This window comes from Salarias fasciatus, chromosome 7, assembly GCF_902148845.1.
Source record: "Salarias fasciatus chromosome 7, fSalaFa1.1, whole genome shotgun sequence".
In the NCBI taxonomy this organism is placed as follows: Eukaryota; Metazoa; Chordata; class Actinopteri; order Blenniiformes; family Blenniidae; genus Salarias; species Salarias fasciatus.
This window is the reverse complement of record NC_043751.1, coordinates 29,555,055-29,576,273: the sequence shown is the minus strand read 5'-3', so window position 1 is coordinate 29,576,273 and position 21,219 is coordinate 29,555,055. Positions and strand designations below refer to the sequence as shown.

Below are 21,219 nucleotides of genomic sequence, written 5' to 3'. Positions count from 1 at the left end.
CCGTCCCCTCCGACCATCCCTCTGCCACCCTCCCAGCACACGCAGTTGTGTGTCTCCTGGGAAACAAGCTCGAGTTGGTGTATGGAGGCATGCTGAGTTCACACACACACACACACACACACACACACACACACACACACACACACACACACACACACACACACACACACACACACACACACACACACACACACACACCCACCATGCCACTTTGGCGGATAGAAAGACCTGAGAAACGGCATTTGGACAAGAACAGAGACACAACAAGAAAGAAAGGAGGGAGAGAGAGAGAGAGAGAGAGAGAGAGAGAGAAAGAGAGAGAGAGCCAGAGAGAGAGAGTGATCACCTCTAATAAAATGGTCCTTTACAATCCGGTTATGCATATTCTGCTTGACATGACTACATTCAGGGGAAATAATTAACAAGTGTATGGCGTACATTAATATTGCATCTGACAGGAGACAGGTGGCTGGCTGGGAGCAGATGTTAGGAGGCAAACCAGAGAGAGAGAGAGAGAGAGAGAGAGAGAGAGAGAGAGAGAGAGAGAGAGAGAGAGAGAGAGAGGATCGAAGAACTGCACAAACTTTTATAACTTCAGAAACATGTCACAACTACAGTTTAAAGCACCTAATTTTGAACAAACATTTGATTTCAGTTCATCCTGTGAATCAATAACCAGTAACTTGCCATTCTAGCTTTCAGACGTATCAAACACTTGTTGACTGTACTGAATAAACTGTTGCAAAAGAAAAAGAAAAAAGTACAGGTCGCAGCTTCAACAGATTTTGTACTTTTCATAACTTTTATATTGATGTATTTTAGGTTCATGTTTACTCATTGTAGGAAATAATCTGTTAGAACTTACAACAATAAAAATAGGACTATTGTATGTAGGCTCATCCAACAACAATAATAAAAAAAAAAAAATTCTTAAAATGAAAACTACATCGTTTTCAAAAAGTGAAAATTACTTGTTTGCATTGTGATCGCTGTGTTAGCTGAACCTCTGTATCAGACATTAAAGGAGCCACGAACTCCTCCGTCTCTCTGCTTCCTCAGCTTGCTGCACACAAAGCACCACAGTGTGGCGGCTCGGGGAGGCTGCAGCCGGGATGACATAATGGTGCTTTCCATCCCAACGCTCAACTCTCAGCGATCTGCGTCGTGCTGTACAAGGTGTGGGAGTGGTATGAGTGTGTGTGTGTGTGTGTGTGTGTGTGTTGTCTGTGGTTTTGGGTGAATAATTGAAGTGACACACTGGTACATTTGGATAATGACCTTTTCTATTACTTTTACAGCGTGCGCACCTCAGACAGCCCTCGCATGTCTGTCTTACAATCCCGAAAAGCACCTTTGTGACGGCAGGCAATTCTTATGTAATCCACACGCCGCACAGGAATAACAGCGCCGCACAATGAAAGGGACCAGTCTCCATCGGTCTGACCAGGAAGTTGGTTTCTCTTTTGTGTCGCTGAGTGCGGATATTTTAAGAATTGCAGCGCAGCGATTTGGCAAAGTTGCGGGACCGCTTCAGATGTCGTGTGTGAACATCTTGAAAGGATCCGCACTGATCGGGCACCTGACTTAACCTACAGCCATTCACACAGCAAACAGAAGGAACACCTGACAGTCTATTCAGCCGTATCTTTACAGGGATTTAAAGCCCATTGAACATTCTCCCGCGTGTCTTAATACAACAAAAACATAAAAAGGAATCGTCAAATGAGAAGAGTAAACATCAATTTCCCTTGCGTAAAGCCTGGGAGCGAGGGAGGGTTGATGCCTCCTTTGTGTGATATTCAGATGGATGTGTGGCCAAAGCGCTTCGGCTCGGGCTTCTTGATTTACCCTCAAGCAACTTCAGTCCTATTTAACTTCATCAAACTGTCCTGTGTTACTTTTTCAACTCTTTACAGTCCTGTACAGTAGAGCTGAAACTCATGATTATTTCAAAAGTGAATCAACTGGACAATATTTATTTAGTTTTAATACATTTATCTCCGTTTTTATTGAAAAACATCTGCTGAATTAGTGTTACAGTAAATAAAGAGCAACAGGTCCTCTTTCTGCCGTGCAGTCTTACTGTTTGGCTTTGCAATAATTACAACAACACACAATGGATTTAATGACACACAAGTTATCACCAACACTTTTCATTCAGTTTTATTAATTTAGCTGATAATTTCTAAATCAGGGTGCAGTGAGGGGTGGTTAGAACAAGCCCACTGGGTTAATGCATCTCATGTCTTACAACAGCAATAAACTTTATCTCTCCTTATATCGCGATTGAAAGCTCCTGCACAAAAACACCTGAACTAAAAGTATTTTAAACGTCTGAAGTCAAGCCAGGCTGTCCCATCTCACAATTAAAACTGTGACAATCATGAGATGAATTTACTTCACACTAACTTCATAGACTATTTATCTCACAACAAAGAGCAGATCCACAGGGATAACATGAGTTACTGTCAAGTGCTGAAGAGAGAAATTCATTCTCGTGTTATTTTGTTTGCATTATTTTATTATTAATCAAATCATAAAGTTGTTGTGTTTTCTGTGTTTAGATAATTTACTGCTCTTTTACCTGATATAATGTCACCTGATCGAAAACTTCAGTAGAGTGTTAATTGCTCTCAATACACAAATCTCAGTCGGACTGCACTGAACCTATTTCCACTAGGAGAGCTGGATCTAAAATTAAATCAAGTCCAGATCCTGACATTTCTCATTGCATCCACTGCTCTTGTCAGCAGTTGTTCACTACACTCAAGTGTGCAGCAAACACATGGGTCAGGAGGCAGGAACTCTGGGAGTCTCCATGCTTTGCTCCACCATTTGGAATCACTCTCAACCTATCACAAATTCCTCCCTCTTGGCAGCTCAGAGTTTATTCTCTCTCCCCCCGCGTTCTCTCTGTCTGTCTTTTCATCACTGCTGGCAGTGGAACTGTAGTCTACATTCTGCACTAATTAACAGCCTTCAGAGGAAGACCACCAAACTGGTGAACTGGCACACTCAAAGCACGCTTACAGTTAGACTGGCTCTAATTCTGTTTTCGACTCACTGGGCGCTCTGCACGTCCCTGTGAAGGTAGCCCTGTGCTCAGTGTTGTGTTGCATTAGTGAGTGTAAATATCAAGCTAAGCTGGAGAGATCCATGTCAACTTCAGCCTCCTCCAGACAAAATAGTCAGAACCATGTGCATCCAACCAATCACAAAGAAATGCAAACACTTTTTTTGAATTTATTACCAAACTACTAACTCTTAAAAAGCTGCTAACCTTGCCCTTAAAGCCCATGCATACTAAGTTTCTGCATGTTATCCGTATAAACATGGTCACAGGCTCAAATGGCTGCAGTCTTTCTGTGGTATACATTAAAAAAATTAAATCAAACAATTTATTTCCAACGTAAATGAAAATACACCATGATAAACATGTTTAAAATTCTTGAATGATTTAAATGGACCACACCAGCACTCACATGCTAACGCTGTTATTTCTGTCCCTTTCAAAACTGTTTATTTATCCTCATTACTGCATGTTAACATGACTAGTTGGAGTTTGAGATAAAGACTGAGATCAGAAAATGGTCCCTAATCTCACAGACCCTCTTGTTTATTATGATTCTCCTTGACTTCAAAGAATGAAAACCACACTGCAATAATGCTGAAAGCTGAATGGACGTGAGCAGTTCCGAGTTTTACGTTATGCTTCAGTTAAAACTGTGGATGAAAACTTGGAAAAAATGTGAATTATCATCATATCCCATCTTATTTTTTTCTCTTTTTGGAGTCAAAACCAGGCTGAACTTTCTAAGGCACTATTATTCAAACTAAAACTTCTGAATTTAATCATTTCCCATTACATTGAGGGCTTTTATTTTTGGAAGTGAAATAATAATTGTGCTCGTACAGGCTTGATGTCGGTCAGAACATTGGACTAAGGGACATTTGGGATGCAGGTTCATGATTAACAATAGCAGAAACATTGTTCAGGTTATGCACTTTAAAGACTGTGCTGCATTAACCAACTCAAGAATGTACTGGCAGCTACACCGTGCAGTGAGGAGGTTTTTTTTTTTTTTCTTCAAATTCATTAACGATAGTAAGTTTGACTTCATGTGACTGGAGGTAGAAAGCACTCAAATAAAAAAATCTTTTATTTCTACTCAGAATCTCCTGGTGATTAATAAATGAATATTTTTAAGGATCAAAATACTGTTCTATTAGCCTTCATGTTCAAGAGAAAAAAAGATATAGAAGTAGATGGAGAATGTGAATAAGGTCCACAATTTTGACTTTCAAGGAATTTGAAAACAGTTCTTTATGATTTATTTTCTGCTGCATTTCACAGGTTGTACAAGCCGTCTTTTGAACAGACAATCTAGAAAATTTTGGACAGGCACATATCAATATCTTTGAGCCTCAGACCAAATAAAAAAAAAACCATAAAATTACAGAGTTTAAGCCACTGAAAGACATGTTGTCTCGATTGTTCATCTACTGTCTGACATTGCAACTAATTTTCACATTCCTGCATTTGGTGATGGACTTCGGCCCAAGTTACATGATCATTGTTCTCTGCTTGCGTGTGTGTGTGTGTGTGTGTGTGTGTGTGTGTGTGTGTGTGTGTGTGTGTGTGTGTGTGTGTGTCTGTGTGTGTGTGTGTAATTACCACAAAAAACACACACAGCCCCCTCTAGTGGCTCTAAATGAAAACTACATTGTTTTCCTTTCTTGCCTTGCCTTTCTTCCGTTTCTGTGTAAACGGGCATCATTTTCAAAATGTTGCCGTTGAAACGTGAAACTTTGCTGAAACAAATATGCAAAGCTGATGCACTTTCACCTGAAACACTGTCGTGTCAACAGGGTCAGAAATAACCCCCTGAATTCCTGCATTGTCAGTGAAGGCTTTTTCCACAGACTCAAAGTAAAGATATTATGTCTATGTCTTATGTTTTCCAAACGTTCTAGCGGTTAAGCTTCAGTTATTTCTGTGGCGGAGCAGCATTATCAACTGTGATCAATGAGACCAGAGCAAGAACAGACAACACTGTTTAATGACCGGTTGTAATTTTAGTCAAATCAAAGTAACTTGATTTAAAACCAATCTAAAGGAAGAGTTACAGAAAATATCCCCCTACTACTCTATTGTCTTTCCATTAAAACAACACAGTAATGTCCAGTTGGGCCAGCGGCACACAGAAGTCTATACAGCGCACTGGAATGTACACAAACACAGACGCTCATGAGCACTCAGCATCAAAACCTCAAGCGACCGGTCTGGAGCATCAATCGCGTCTCTGTTCATTCTCCCTGTACGCTGCCATCTTCCACCACCAACATTCACGCCACATAATTTGTCAGAGGACAGCAGAACCTGAGAGGAAACAAGCAGTCCTCAAAGCTTGCTCGAATTAGAAGCAGGTACATGCTATCCTGCGATAATACAGTGCACTGAATTGTCTGACTGGAAAAAGTTTCCATTCTCTGTCTTCCCTTGGGAAAGTTGCTGAAAAGGGGGGCAGAGTGAGAAGGTCACTGCCTGCCTCAAACTCTTTTCATGGAGTAAATTCTTTGCATATCTCATGGGTTTAAATTCCTAGATTGCAAATGTTGCAAGCAAACAGTAGCTCACGAGTAGACGGAGAGCATTAAACGGGGCCACAGCGCCATGAAACTGGGACACAAGTCAGGACGAGCGGTCATGTGACCTGAGAGGCAACGCCAGTTCAAATCCCTGTAGAAGGAAATGGAATGACGAACGCAAGAGGCAAATTTTGTCAAGATTGAACTGAGCAAGACAGAGTCCAGCGCCGAAGCAGACAAGACGAGAGGAGGCAGCATTTTAACAACAGGAGGCAGAAATGTGAAGCGTCGAGAGGCAGATCCTGCCAGTATTCAACTGCGGGTCACAGGCCGGACAACATGCTCCAAACATATAAAGCAAGAGGCGTGGAGCAAAGAATGGAGGAATTCCAGGAGGACAGTGGGACCAAGGAGACAGTTTGCCGTGTTTCCCAAAGAGATGTGCTGGCATGCCAGTGATCACAGACAGCCTCCCAACGTTAAGTGACTCTGAATAGAAGTGAGAGGAGAGCACAACAAGATCGCTGGACCAGAGCAGGGCGAGTGGTGCTGGCAGGGTCGGAGCATTGTTCCAGGAGCTGAGCAGGAGGCTATCACGGCCGGGGCCAACCGCTAGCCACGTGCTCCTCGCCGAGGCCTGCATGAATTATTACATTTCGTTCTGTTATCTTCCATCATGGTTCATTACGGACAGACAATTGGGCTTCAAGAGAAGCACCACGCTCAGGGGTCCCTGCAGATGCCCTCAGAGAGAGAGGGAGAGAGAGGGAGAGGGGAGAGAGAGAGAGAGAGAGGGAGGGAGAGAGAGAGAGGGAGAATCCCTGCACTCTCCACTGAAAAGGATGGAGGAGGATGGACAAAAACACATTGTCTGTGGATTTAAAAAGGAGGCTTATGGCTGCTATGAAAAAAAATGTGCTTTTAGAAGAGGGGAAGAATGAATCTGCCTGCTGATGCACGCTCAATGAGATGTACGCTAGCGCTGCCTTAGAAAAGGAGTGAGAATTGAAAGGGACGGAATCTGAAGCAAATGACACTCGAGTGTTTGGAAAATAACTGACAGCTGCACAATAGGACACCAAAACAGACTGCAATCTGCCCACAGACAGATGAAAAGACAGGGAATTGAAAAGAAGTGTGACCAAATACATACAGAGATACCGGCCATTCATCGGCAAAAGTGGATAAAGAGGCAGCCGTACAAATGGAAATGAAAGGTGTAGTTTGGCTCTGATAAATGAGCCAAACAAAGAAATAATGACAAAGGATTTGTGAAACAATTAGGCATCCTCGGCGTTGGAACATGGGTGTCACATGACAACGCTGCGAGTCGGCCTTGAGAAAATTCATTTCACAGAGAATCTCCAATAAGATCGACGGAGCTGCGCTGCGATGAAGACAAAGCAGAGCTGGAATGCCGGCGTAAGACTGGAGTCGCTGTGAGCTCAGCTGGGAACTTTCATGTAGTTACACCTAATCACAGCTGATTACAGACTTGTCAGGATCAATGATGTATCCCTGAATGAATGAGCCATAACCTCGCAGGAGAAGTGCACGTGTGAATTTGTATAATCACGGTGTCTCTCCTCATGAAGCTTTGTTCTGTGCGACTGCGTTGGAGTGTGTTTTTCTTTCGCGTGTCTGTCTCGGTGTGTGTGTGTGTGCGAGGAGAGGTGAGTATCAAAACACACTCCTCTTGTCACTTGCCGTTCGCTGCATAACACAGACATTTTCCATTCTGTCAGCGCGAGCAGCGAGCACACTGGCTCCTTCTAAACTCAGCCGCCACTTCATTAAATGACTTCAGACTCTTGGCAGAGTCAGTGGGAAAAGTCTATATTAACTGTGTGTGAGATCCAAGGGGTGACCAACAAAGGCCATAGTTGTTCCTCAACGTTGGGTGCTGCGTGGGGAAATTCTGGGCCCTATTAGGGTACCCCTTCCACCGGGCCCTCTCCCCCATTCCTGCCTCACACATGCTCTCCTGAAGCACCCCGTCATACGTCACAGATACATGTGGACCCAAACATGCACACAAGAGATGCTCGCCTGTCACAGAGAGCTCCACTGACCTTCGCCCTACTTTCGAGTAAACTTTCCTGGAACTCAGAAATACTGGAATTATGTAAGAGCAGCGATAATCTGCACATGTGTGCCGACGGAGCGGTTGCACCATCATTTCGTATTGCACACGGCTGAACCAGGTTGTGGGACGCATTATAGGAGGAAGCGGGATTAAATGTGAGCGGGCTGATTGTGTTTAGACTGGAAAATGAAGCAAAGGATGTGGCTCCATGTCATCTTTCTTCCACAGTCCAAAGTGCTTTGGCTTACTTGTTTACAGGAGGTTCAGACAGAGAGAGGCAGTCTGATGGCACCTACTGGCCGGGAGGAGTCAGGAGCTGAATCAAGCTTTCAGTTTCAGGTTTCAGTTGTTTTGGGAGCAGATAGGAAGACCAGACGCTTCGATGGTTGTGACTCGTATAATTTGTGAGGTAAAATCAACAGTCAATCATAAATCACAGCTTTAATGGCCACAGGACAGTGACAAAAGACAAACTTCCTCTACTGAAGCAAAGCAGCAGTTATGTAAAGGGAACTCCAGGGTTTCTTCACGACCCAAAGCTAAAGTTCAGTCTGAAACACCCATTCATCCATCTCTTTGTTGGAACAATGTTTTCACATCATAACACTGAAAGGCAATTTTTGCATTTGTTGAGGATGCGTGGGGCAAAGTTTTACCAAATTTTTCTATTCTTTTCAGAAAGGATTGTCATTAAGTGGAAAAGTTCACTGTTTTTGTCATTGGACCACACACGTGCACGTAGAACAATACAATATTAACACTACCAAAGGTGAGTACACGGACATTCACATGGATAGACGACAATGATGGGTGAACCTCGACTGTAAAACTGCCGAGTCCCAGGAGAATATGGACTGGAAGTCAAGCCACTCTGGAGGCCGCCATTGCTATTGTCAAACTACTTGTGCACATACAGAAGAACCATTTACTACGGTCGCGGTGTGCATGCACAGCAATAGCATTTCGAAAAAGTTAAGTTTTCCTCGGTTTCCACAGAGATGGAGTTGGATTTTCATTTCAAAGGAAATGTCTTGTAAAAATGTGGTAAATATATAGAGATCATTTATAAAAAGAGAAAAGATCTCAATCTCTAAAGGTCAAACTGTTTATTTCTTGTCTGACTGGTTACATCTCAACAGATACAGTTACGACCCAAAAGAAACAAAAACCAAAGTTATATAAGTGAAACGCAGGCTGAATTAAAGCATTTCTCCTTTTTGGTTACAGCCTTGAGGATCTTTATCATGTCATATCCAATTCGATCTATGTTTGGCATTTATATTCCATTAAATATGCTTTAAATAATCAACAGGTGGTTTTTCGCCATGTCGAGTCGACCATGGCTGCCCTGAAGGAGTATAATATAGATTAGACACGACTCGGCTAAATGTCACTTTGTAGAGTTCAGAGGAAAATAAATAATGGGATACATGATGGAAAAGTGAGGAAAGGCAGAGTCGAATCAAATGAAGGGTGTCTGAACACACACCGACAAGCAGCGAAATGTGAAAAAAGTATCTGGGTGAGGAATTCTTTTTTTCAGCCACAAAACAGCATTCCAGCTGTTGCTTCATTTGAAATCTCACACTCATTTACACATCTGTGATCTGGACGTCTATTTTTACACTTTCTCTGATGCTGATGAAGCATCTGCACGCTCAGAGTTTCCAACAATCCACTTGAGGAAGGTGCACGGCGAAACGGAGGACAGTCAATCAGGTGGACTGACTGGACGCGTCGGTTTGTGTAACGGCTAACTTCTGTGCTGACCTTTAGCCAATCTGCTGGATTTATTTGTTCTAATTAAGAAGATTAGGGCCACATGGCTTCCCCAAGTAACTCATTCATCTTGATGTGACAAGTCTGAGGAGCAAAGGCCAATTACGTTCAGGAAGGAAAAAAAAAATGGAGCAATTTCTTCAATGGGAGGCAGTCCGTCAAAGATGGTTAACATGAAGCGAAACACAAAGGCCGTCGTTTGATCCTTCAATATTACGTCTTTAAAAAGAGAGAAACGACAAATTGTTTGATGATCTTAAGCGAACAGCGGTACACAAACCTACAGGTGTAAAATCAGTTACGCCACCTAAGGGTGCAAAGACGGAACAATGGGAAAATCCAGTACTGGAAAACCACTTCAAAACCACTCCTGGATCAGAGCAAGTCACAGAGTACAAAGCGACTCGCACGAGAGGCGTCACTCTATCCAAACAGAGTCAACTGCAACGCCTTCTGGCTAAATTGCTGCTGCGCTAATAAACGTTACGGTCAAATATCCAAGTGACTGATCAAGATTTGAAAATGCAGACTAACTCCAACAATTTTAAAATGAAGCTTACTATTCTTAATACAACGATTCAAGTTATGATCTGCTCTTCCATTTTTTATTTTTTTTTTGGCCACATTGTCAGAATTTTCTATTTTTCAATAATGCTGGATGTGAATCAACTAAATATAAAACTCTTGTGACAAAAACATGCTGCAGGCATAATTTCTTGAGTGAACATTCTAAGAGTATTAACCACTCCCTTGGTTAACAATACCATGCCACCCATGTGGCTGCATTATTAACAGCAGCTTCGCAAACGTACCGAAGAAAAACATTTTAAATTCTGAATCTGATTTTGACACATGCCACAATCGAAAACACAAAGTTTTATAGAAATGAAAGAATAAAATCCAATGACACGCAGCCTGAAGCGAAGCCCCGGGGTTGAAAATAGTCCACGGTGTCTGGATCAACAGAGGCTGGAGCCAGTGGGGGCCTGGAGGTGCACTGAGGCGGCCCAGTCAGAGGCCTCCTCCACCAGCCTGGATAAACACAGTCAGCTCGGGGAACTCAGATTGTTTCTCCTCCTGTGATCCCACACACTGGAACCTCTGTGCACGTGCAGTGATGGGTATTTATGTGCGTGCGTGTGTGTGTGTGTGTGTGTGTGTATGTACTACAGAGAAATACACAGTACAAGGATGCACACAAGACCAACATAACTCAGATCTAATCAATCACATCTATTCATCCTCATCAGACACGAGCTCCTGCTTTGCTCATTATCTCTCATACGGCAGCGTGTGTGTGTGTGAGAACACACACTTCAGAGCAGCGCTCATTCGACGCTACACAACTACACAGAGCTCACCTTGTACTGGCAACTCTTCATCAAGACGGAGTTTACTTTCAATTAAAACACACCGCAAAAATGTTCAAACACAGCCACTAACCTTGAGGTGACTCCCCGGCATCCTGAGCCATCCACCGCACGACACAAGGAGAGTCAGAGCGCTGGACCAAGGAATAACACCGGGCAACAATATGGCTCAGTGCTTTGCACCGTGGGGTTTCACACTGTTTGGAGTTTCAAAATACTACATCCTTCCTACAGTATACGGCCTTTCTGAATGGGGCTCTCTGTGTCTGATTACCTCTTTTTTCTTTTTTTTCTTTCTTAAATCAGTGTTCATTTCTCTCTATCACACACTTGGTTTCTTTTCCAAACACATGCACACACACGACATTCCCATCTAATCCACATCCATCCTCACTGTGAAACACAGCCCAGATTGGTTTTGCTTCTAGTATAAACTTCCAACTTGAGGTCAGGCTTTAGGGTCACGCAGCCTTCAGAGGGTCATTGAGCTTTACTTCAAAGAGAACCAGGCACTTCTCACATCCATAACATGTCTGTTTCCTTTTGTTAACATGAGACAGTCAAGACTGTGTGGGCCGGCTGGCGTCTCACAACGCCTGGACTTTCTGCTTTTTCCACACAATCCACAACGGATGTCCGTGCAACAGGATAAATATCTGTGAGTGGTTCTAACTACTTATTTCTAAACACAAACACCACTAGTTGTAGTTGCCATGCTCAAAGACACTTCAACACATGGAGAGTGTGAGTTGATAAAAGAAATAAGAATCTTGGGATTGGACAATGATGTTTATTTGACAACGCTTTTAAGCGAGAACAGAAACCTTGCGTTTGGCTCTCCGTCCACATGACAACGGTGCTCAGAGTCTCTGAAAACGCAACTTTTTTTTTTAACATGTGCACCATCATGACTGATCATCATATTGATGTAAATTCAGTTGGTTTCTGAGAATTTCATTAAAAGTAAATGAGAAGGCTGCATCTCCTGAGTCCACTTCATGACCTTCAAAAACAAATTCAGATACTGCATCACACAAATGCCGTCTGGCTAGCGTGAACACAACATTTCTCAAATTCACCCAGTATTTGACAGAGAAGGTCGGCAGGATCATGGTCAGGGTCATGAGTTTTTTATCAGTACCTTGAATTTCTTATAAAACATTCGCCTCTGCCTTCAAAAGCTTCCTTAATTAGTTTAAATGACTGAAAACATTGCAGAGTAACATCTATGATTGATTAATTAAAATATCATCACAAAGAACATCATGAGGCTGATCCAGATTTATCTCCCACAGCAGCATAACTCAGCCTCAAAACATAACTTCCAGTTATACGTCTGTAGGTGACAGATGCTCTTCTTTTTATTTAACAAGGACATAAAGTGAAGGAGGGGGGGATCGTCCTCAAGTGTGCCTTCAAAACCATTAGTATGATCTTTCTGCCCTCTCGTGGCGATGGATGAGAACAGCAGCAATATTTACAGTGTGAGCACAAGTTTCCAGGATCCTTCATCAAATTCCATTTACTTTAAGTGTGTCAAGAATTTGATCAAGGTGACAGATTTGTCATGATTCAGGATATTATAACATTAAAAAAGTTGTTTTACACATTTGCATTGCACTACTGGAACCACTGTCAATACAATGAGCATATCTGGGGCGCAGTAGTGATTTAAAATGAGAGCTGTTAAATTTCTGTGTTTGTAAAATGGAATATATCTCAGACATCTCTTCCTAAACACGCGTTTAAGGAATATAAAAGGCTTAAATCAAGCATCTTATTACATGACATAGCCTTCATGACCACTAGAGGTCAGAGGTTTACCACTTTTCAAGTAGTAATTTCTCCAATAAACTGAAAACAAATTTCATAGTTGTTCAAACACAGCTGCATTATAATCACCTAATAAACCCTAAGTTTCAGTGCACAGCCTGCGCTGTAACACAGCATCATGCAATAATATCCACATATCCAAATACTCTTCTCAATATTTAATACCCTGAGCCTAATATGTAATGGAATTTCTTGCACTTTGCAATAAATTGTCACATATTGAAGCGGTTATTACAAAATGCTGGACTGAAGTATTCCGAGCAATTGCTTAGGAAGAAATAATGTGTTCCGTCAGGTAATAACCAACCAGATATAAATTACAACAATGTTCCTTTTATGTGCCCTGGAATTAAGACACTGCCTCATTTTAAAAGGATGCTGTAGGCATTAGAAGACACATCCACATAATGCAATCAGGACTCTACAAAACTCTTAACAGCAACAGTCCACACAAGCACAGCAAAATACACATATAAAACAAATTAATCTATATTCTCATAACAAATTTGTGCAGGAATTTAGACCACAACGCCATGGATGAACATTTGGATCATTAAGCTTTTATAATAACTTCTGCAATATTTAGCAATTTATTACAAAATGTAGAAAAAATATTAATAACACCATATTGGTGTTATCACATAATGCTCTTATATGCCTGATTTTCACAAGTTAGAGGTGCTGTGAGCCAAAGACGATACCGGCTGATGGTGTATGAGAGACACAACGGACAGGTCGACAGACACACATTCACTCTTGCACATGAATCACTAATTATGCCACATTCCAAACTCTGACAGCCAAGTTGATACAGGATTTCAGCAGAGAAGTGAAAATATCATCCAGTAGAAAGTTCTGAATATTAAATGCATATTTAAAAAATCAACCAAGTGAGTTACGCCTAATATCAACTACATTTTAAAGCGAAAATGGAAAACTTGTATGAGAACGGTGCTCAGAGCCACTGAAAACGCAACTTTTTGAAATTGGTTTCCAAGGTGGAACTTTTTGAAAATGCTATAACTTCATCTCCGTGGAAACAGAGCAAAACAGAACTTTATAAGATGCTCCAACTCGTCTCAGCGAAGATGGAGGAAAATGCTACTTTTCTGAAATGCTGCAACTGCGCACTACAGTCTTTGTAATAAACTCTTCTGCACATGTGCGAGTAGACAGACAATAACAACAATGCTTAGAAATGACTATGTTGTATTTGACGCTATACAAATAAAGCTGAATTGAACTGAACTGAACAACGGTGGTCTCCACCAGAGTGGCATGACTCCCATCCTGGGTTAGGGTTAACTGTAACCCCATAAATAGCAATACAATGTTGTCATCTGTTCATACAAATCTCTGCATATTCGCTGTTGCTGATGTTTGCAGCTGATTGTGATTGTGTGTGATTTTATTACCAAAATACACAAACAGCACCCACTGGTGGCTCCACATGCAAACTCCACTGTTTTCAGGTCTGGTCAATTAAAATGAAGCAGGAGTATTTTCAAAAGGTTGCTGTGTAAACACGAAACTTTAAATTAATCGAAACACAAAGTCATATTAAACCCATGGACAAATATCTCAACTCCACAGGGAAGTGCTCAAACCAGAAATAAAACTTGATAAACTCGATAAAAATGTAAGTGATTGAACTTCTACAATCCCATACGTTTCTGTTGTAAATAAAAACTTAATTCATTGTATTCAGCTCTAGTGACATTTCAAACATCAGATTAAACCTCACAAATTTTCACCTCGTTAGTACATCCACTGTACCGGATGTAGCGATCATCTGCACGGTGCAAGTACACAATCAACTGCGTCACTAAAGAAGAAAAAACCCTCCTCCTTGAATGATTCAGAACACCTTTGAGGGTATTTTTGCGACAGGAACTGTCAGCCTTGAGCTGAGGATTCAGGGGGGGGGGATTTCCAACGCCACAACACTGTAATGTCACCAGCTGATAGAGCTGTCTGCGTAAGGGACACGCCCCTAAACAGCTGGGGCGTCAAACTTACTGTAAGAGCAAGTGCAGGAAGAAAAAAAACAAAAAACAAAAACAAAAGTCTGTCGCTGCACTTCGCTGATCGCACCAATAAAAACACCATATGAAACGCCTCAGAGAGGAAACATCGGCACGCGCTGTACTGAAGCCGTGCAGCTGTGCACTGGGAAAATAAACAACGGTACACTCAATACATCATCGGCTCATTCTGGATCTATACTTCTCTTTGTTGAGTAAAACAATTCTTCTAAGATTTCAGTTACAATAAAGCCTATGCATGCAAGCAAAACGATGAAGATAAAATTGAAAAAAGACACTGAGGACAATCAAATAGATAATAAAACTGCATAAACTTAATTTAGATTACACTAATGATTATCATTAATACTTTAATGTAACTGTATTGTCACAATGTGAAAGCGATCTGGATCATCAACACACTTTGCCTGCAGAGTAGCTGCTAACTCTATCAGCTGGTCTTGGTCCAAATGGACGTCAGACCATCAGACAGCTCTGTCTTTTTCCTCCCGCTGCGTCCACGACGTCGTTCTCCTTCAGAAAGGATCCATTTTCAAGTTTGCCCTCAGACTTAAACTTTCTTATAAGCAAATAAGTGTTTGACGTTGACTAGTGAGGCTGAGAGATATTGAGAAGAATCAAGATTTCATTTGTTTAAACCAAAGCCTTTTGAAAATAATGGGGGTAAAAATAAATTCCTCTTTGGAATAAATGTAGTTGCTTCCTTTGGCAGTGAAGGGCTTCATACTGTTCAGTGAAACCTTTTCAATATCATGGTTTTCTTCATTCTTTGGCCATAAAATGTGATCAGAATCTGCATCCAAGTCACAAGCACAGGACTGAAAAACAGAAAAGCCTCTTTTTAAAGCAGCCAAGTCACAGTCCAGACCTGAATCCAATAGAGACGCGGCAGAATTACCTCAAGATAGCCATTCATGTCGAGGATCCGAAAAATATCGAGGAGCTGGAGCAGTTCTGGAAGGAAAAAATGCTTAAAAATCCCCCGAGCGTTGTGAAGGTCTGATTAAGACCAATAAGAAATACAAGGTCCAAGCTTTACTCCCACAAGAGGCTCAAACAATTAAGTTCTCAACATGTATTTATTGTAATACTGTTTGAAAAATGTTTTAAACAGGTTTTACGTGCTACACATGTAAACAAACTGTGTTGAAAAGCATTACACTGATAAAAAAAAAATCCTCCAAATTTCACCACCTCTAGTTTAAAAACTATTTTGAATCGATTTCACAGTCGACTTTGGCAGAAGCTTGGATCTGTGCTGTTGAGTACTATTGTAATATTACATAATGTAGCATTTGTGTGCAATCAGGCACACTTTATCATTGTGTATTTATTATGTTTTCAAGCTTAAAGCACCAATTACATAAATTGACTGGAGGAAGAAGATGTTATATTATGTTGAGCAGCACTTTTCTCAGTGTCTTACAATTCATCAATATATAACATATGATCGTTATCAATGTCTAGTTAGAAGTTAGAGCAAAAAACTATTGAAATGCAAAAGTTACCATAAATAGTCAATCAGAAAATAATGTTTTAATAGTTTTAATGGTTTAAGTGGCTTTAGTAGATATCGCAGATGTGGAATTTATGATGGATTATTTAAGAAAATGAGGAAGTTGTTCTTTAAAATATATAAAGAGTTATGTAATATGACAGACAGTTTCACTATGTCTCACCAGAGAGAAGTTCACTGCAGCCTCTCACTGAATGCAGAACCATAACCTTCAACCACATGATTCTAATCTGAACTACAACAGTCTGATTGAAAACGATGGTTTCGAGATGACAATTAATGAATTTCAGTCTGAAGCACAGAGTTCCTGGTTGCATAATTAAATCTCGCTCTGTTGCTCCTTCCCCTCTGTGTGTGTGTGTGTGTGTGTGTGTGTGTGAAGTCATGTTGTTGACTTATTTTCACTTCACACGTCTGATTCGACCTGGTATTGACGTTCCGTTCGTTCTCATCCCCGCCGCCCCGTGTTCCCAGCACAATGTGCATTTAAAGCAATGAAACAAGCGAAACTCTGCGGTCTGCCTGTCACTGCTGACATACGCCTGGCTTGTGTTTAGGTAGCGTGACAGGAAGTGATGACGTGAGTCGTGTTCATGTAAGACAGAGAGGCGGTTATCTGTGAGAGGAGATCAACATGAAAACAAACTCCTTTTTTTTAAATCTTTCTCTGCGAGGCGTCTTCTCTACAGGAAACTACTGACAAGTGTCTTTAGCTTCTCGGTTTCAGTGAGGAATTCATCCTCATAACAATTAAATAATGGGTTTTTTTAAAAGCTGCCATCCACTCTACAAGCTGGGCTGTCAAGATGTGGAGGTTTCAGGAAGTGATGTGACTCTCGGCAGGGAGTTACAATCCCAAAACTACAAAATGAGCATGTTTATAGCAACATTTGACAAGAGGAATAGTAATAGTAATAGCAACTTCTCATGACTCACACCGAGAAGCTTTCAGGTTTATCATCAGTAAAAAATAACTGACAGGCCAGTCTGGTTCCATCTGCGGCGAACCGCAACGCAAAACATCAGCTGAGAGCTGCCATTTATCCTACATGGTGTTTGTTTATTACTTCACGCACAATGTATGTGCAAACTGTTATTTCCATAAAAATCCCCCAGGGATGAGTCACGAGTTTGTGGAAATTATTCATTACTGTTTGTGTGATGTTTGCTTTTCAATAAGCTTTTGAATTGAAATCTGCCTTCACTCTGAGTTCGCTGTGATTGGCTCTCTGAACAGGACAAAGTGTACAAAAAGATGAATGGACTTCATTGATTTTAAATGTATTCAAAAAAGCATGGTTTGCATATATCAGGATATCTCAAAAATCTACAATATAATGGGGAACTTGTGTTAAATATCATTTATGAAATTAATATTTGACAGAACAATGAGGCTCACAAAGAGTGGACCCAGGCTGGAGTCCACTGAAGAGTCCCCGAGTGTCCAGGAAGTGGACTACGAGTGTTACATTCCTCCTGAACCAGAAGCTTAATATGTGCACTAAGGAAAAGAAGACCTCAGAGTCCCCAAACGCCTCCTTTCAGCTGGAAGTCAATGTTGCATTTTATGAAGAAGCCAGACCTGGAGTTAAGACGCGTTGCGGAGAGGCCGGAATAAAAAAGCTGCTTTAAATGTAAGGTGCATGCAGTTTGTGAGGATTCGTCATGTTATGGCGTCCGCTGCTGTTGGAGTTTCACTGAGTTCAAAGTCCACACAGCAGTCTGCGTGCGCCGTGCAGGAATCTGTGCAAAAATGAGGAAAACTGAGGAAGTATTGACCTTTTAATCCTCAGAGTTGATCATCTGGAGGTGAATTAACCAGCAGCAGAATAACACTAAACTCAAGCTGTGTGTGATTTAAAGACACTATTGTGAACCTCAGGCCAGTTTATATTACACTCTGAGGTCATTTTTTGCTTTTAGTGCATTTAACTTATTTTATGAGTTCTTTTACTTTTTAAAACTTTTCTTTAAACACAATCCAACTGCGTCGTCCGTCCATGTGAAGGCTCATGTACTCGTCATTGTTCATGTTTATAGCGTGTTCTTCTCTGTTAGCATGTGTGTGAGGTTTTATTCCAGAAACAAAGAACATCGCCCACTAGTGGCCCGGCAGCAAAACTACACCACTTTAAGTCTTTCTCCCAAAAATAAACATCATTTTTCAATATTGTGTCAACACAAAACTTTAATGGAACAAAAACGTAAAAATGAAGCGTTTTCGTTCGAAATGCTGAAATGTTTTATTGCTGCTTCTGCTTTTTATTATGTGTTCAGTATTTTTTCTTTCATGTAGGTTCAAGCTATCGTTACTTCATTTCCATTAAAAAAAAGACATTCACACAGAAGAAAGTTTATTATATATAAAATATTGTTATTCATTTGTATGTAGGAACTTCAAATTGATTCAATGAGCAAAATCTACGGAGCTTGACATATTCGGATAATTTTTCCTTAACTTTTTGTTTATAAAATTGGAAATACTCTAAAGAACTACAAAAGCTTTTTGATTAATCCTCAAACAAACATGTCTGTTATTAAATAATTCCTTTCATATATTTAAGTGTTGAGTTATGTAAATGTATGCTTGATTTAGTCTGAGATAAATAAATGAATCTGTTGAACAATGAGTGAAATGAATTCTCAAAATAACACAAAATCAAATATTTTGAATACAGTTTTTATATCTACAACTTTACTGTGTCTATGGAGCTTTCGGAATTTTACATGCTGCAGTATTAATACAATTTTATCTCATCATCCATCCATCAGAAGGGGCCTGTTTTTGGGCGGATTTGGCGATTGGGTATTAATTCACCTCTGAATCATCACCAAGCGCCACCAGCTTCCAGTAATGCAGTCAAAGATCAACTTGTTGGTTTCCAGTCCACTGAGTTGAAAAACCACCTGGAGTCATAGAGACAGTTCCTCAGAACAGAAACTGATTCACCAGATGAAACAAACCTCTGAACTAATGTGTCACATTTCCAGCCAAATGACAGCGATTGAGGAAGCGAAGCCCCTCCTGCTGTACCTCCTGCACCACCAGGCCCGAGTCCCTGGGCCCATTCAGCTCCTCAGCCACTGCGACAGGAAGCACTTCCCTCCCCCCTCTTCCTCCGCCCCTCCCTCAGCCAAGGTGGGCGTGCTGAGGGAACACAGAGCATGCAGATGTTGACGTTCCACAACGAAAGCTGTGCCCACATCCGCTCGGAGTGAAGACTTCTCGTATGGCCCGTACGGCCGACCGACAGCAAGACGGCAGGAGGCGAATTACAACAAACCGTTCAGCACCACTGGAGCCCGGCGGCTGCGGCACAAACCCAGTGTTTTTAGCCCAGATGCAAACTGACACAGAGAGTTTGTGAGAAGGAGAAATGTTTTAAAAAAATCTTCTTTCTAATCTGAAATTTCAGGGAAACGTGTTTGATGATTTAGATTCATGGGTTTCCAGAACCTGCTGGCGCTATTACAATCAAATCTAACACTTGGACATGAAAGCTTTTTGCTTTTTCTGTCAATCTGTACCTGATGAGAGGATGGATTGAAGCAGTTTCCTTGTCCCTCAGTTAAAGCAGCCCCCCCTCCCTTTAAGCATCCTGAGAAATCCTCCAAACCTCCTCATCTCATCACTCCACTCTGACACATTCAAAGGCGGCGAGGCTGTCTAATAACAGGTCTCTCTCATCCAGTCAGCGGCCAAATGCTGAGTGATTTGCACTGAACTCTGCTCCATCATTAACAACCTCATTGAAATTACTCAGAAAATCAACCAGAGGCTTGTTAAACTTAAACTGTCAAATTCACTGCAGAGTTCATATTCCACATTGTAGCAATACTCTGGATGGTAGAAAAAAATATCATGTCCAGGGGGGGAAAACACTCAAAATGTCAGGACAGTCTCACTTATTGAATGTCAGCACATCACCACACCCAAGAAAGTCTGGTCAATTCAATTACACTGTCACGTCCTGCTGATTTGCTTCCACCAAGATTATTATTTACAGCGTAACAGTGGGAATTTGATTAAACCACACAGATATACAGCAGTCAAGGCGCGTGAGATGTCTGTTCTCGGTATTTACAGCAAGAATTTCCACATTTTACCCGCACGCAGCGGTGTACCTCGCTCCACTGAACTCAATTCCAACTTTACGCAACGCAAAACAAACAACGCAGCGTGCACTGGCTGTTGTTTTCTGATGCACGCAAGACAACAACAACGGCAGCAGCAACATCTCGTGCACTTTTTTCCCCCTCGTCTCGTTGACATGACAGCTGTTTTGCACCAACGCCGCCCGCTTACTACTACGAGTCACGGGAACCCGCATACAACTGCAGTGCAGGCGCGCACACGCGCCGAGAGAAAAACACATGAAGAATGAGGGAAAAGCGCGTAAAAGCGCGACTCCGTCTCACCTGTGAGGGCAGCGGGGGGTCGCTCGGACGCAGCACCGGGCCGTGTTTTCCTAGTAAACACATCAGGAGACCTTTAAAACAGCGTGGAAGACTTGTTTACAAAGTTGCAGCGTGAACTCCGATTGGTCTGGGAGAAGTTTAGTCGACGCCCCAAACCTCGGTCACAGGGCCGAGTGCCGAGCGGCGCTTCCTGCGCGCGAGCAGCCTTCGCGCGCGCAGCAAAGGAGGCGAGGAGAGGAAACGAGGGGAGAGGAGACGAGGAGAGGAGAGTTCAGAGACCACGCACGACATTTTCACAAGCATGAAAAAAAAAAAGACTTAAGAAAAAGTCAAAATAATTCCAATTAAAAATACAAATATGTCCAAACCAATAAAATGTAATAAAAAAAGTAATATAAAAACACAAACTTTGAATAGAATATTTATCTAAACATCTTAAGTATTCCTGTGCAGTTTAAGTGCTCAGTAAAATATACCAACACAGAACAATAAAACCTTATAAACTTCTTTCAATAAAAACAATATAAATATGCAAAACACAGTTTAATATCGTTTTGAATGAAGTGTGGAATTCATCATTTT

General features: G+C 41.4%; 1 protein-coding gene across 1 annotated transcript in view; it reads right to left on the bottom strand.

Annotated features, from left to right (window-relative positions):
• The window catches only part of ccnd2a (cyclin D2, a), a 157,838-nt gene extending 137,046 nt beyond the window's left edge, over nucleotides 1-20,792 (bottom strand). Inside the window, exon 1 of the mRNA XM_030097117.1 lies at nucleotides 20,638-20,792. The gene's annotated coding sequence lies outside the window, so the exon portion shown is untranslated. The remainder of the gene's footprint in view (nucleotides 1-20,637) is intronic.
• Nucleotides 20,793-21,219: the final 427 nt, after the last annotated feature.